This window comes from Cervus elaphus, chromosome X (assembly GCF_910594005.1).
Source record: "Cervus elaphus chromosome X, mCerEla1.1, whole genome shotgun sequence".
Taxonomy (NCBI): Eukaryota; Metazoa; Chordata; class Mammalia; order Artiodactyla; family Cervidae; genus Cervus; species Cervus elaphus.
The window spans coordinates 97,118,809-97,119,989 of NC_057848.1; the positions used below are offsets into that span (position 1 = coordinate 97,118,809).

Below are 1,181 nucleotides of genomic sequence, written 5' to 3' on the forward strand. Positions count from 1 at the left end.
AAACTCATGTTCATTGAGGCGATGATACAATCCAACCATCTCACCCTCTGTCATCCCCTTCTCCATGTGCCTTCAAATCTTTCCCAGCCTCAGGGTCTTTTCCAATGAGTAAGCTCTTTGCATCAGGTGGCCAAAGTAATAGAGCTTCAGCTTCAGCATCAGTCCTTCCAGTAAATATTCAGGACTGATTTCCTTTAGGATTGACTGATTTGATCTCCTTGCAGTTCAAGTGACCCTCAAGAGTCTTCTCCAGCGCTAGAGTTTGAGGTATCAATTCTTCAGCACTCAGCTTTTTTTATTGTCTAGCTCTCACATCCATATATGACTATTAAAAAACCATAGTTTTAACTGTATGGACCTTTGCAGGCAAAGTAATGTCTCTGCTTTTTAATATGCTGCCTAGGTTGGTCATAGCTTTTCTTCCAAGGAGCAAGCATCTTTTAATTTCATGGCTGCAGTCTCTGTACACAGTGATTTTTGAGCCCAAGAAAGTAATGTCTGTCACTGTTTCCACTGTTCCCCATCTGTTTGACATGAAGTGATGGAAACAGATGCCATGATCTTAGCTTTTGAATGTCAAGTTTAAAGCCAGCTTTTTCACTCTCCTCTTTCACCTTCATCAAGAGGCTTTTTGCTCACTTCGGCAGCACATATACTAAAACTGGAATGATACAGAGAAAATTAGCATGGCCTCTGTGCAATGAGGAAATGCAAATTCATCAAGTGTTCCATATTTTTTTCAAGAGGGAGCAGACATATATACCTATGGCTGATTCATGTTGAGGTTTTTTTAATTCCTCCTCACTTTCTACCTTAAAAGTGGTGTCATCTGCATATCTGAGGTTGTTGACATTTTTCCGCACAATCTTTTTTTTTTTTTTTTTTTTCATTTATTTTTATTAGTTGGAGGCCAACCACTTCACAACATTGCAGTGGGTTTTGTCATACATTGACATGAATCAGCCATGGAGTTACATGTATTCCCCATCCTGATCCCCCCTCCCAACTCCCTCTCCACCCATCCCTGCAATCTTGATTCCAGCCTGTGCTTCATCCAGCCTGGTATTTCATATGATGTACTCTGCATATAAGTTAAATAAGCAGGGAGACAATATATAGCCTTGACGTACTCCTTTCCCAATTTTGAGCCAGCCCATTGTTCCATGTCTAACTACTGCTTC

General features: G+C 40.6%; 1 non-coding gene across 1 annotated transcript; it reads left to right on the forward strand.

Annotated features, from left to right (window-relative positions):
* The first annotated feature begins 631 nt into the window (after nt 1–631).
* On the forward strand, nt 632–738 carry LOC122691036. Its single transcript, XR_006340286.1, has one exon. It is a non-coding gene; the product is annotated as a U6 spliceosomal RNA (small nuclear RNA).
* Nucleotides 739–1,181: the final 443 nt, after the last annotated feature.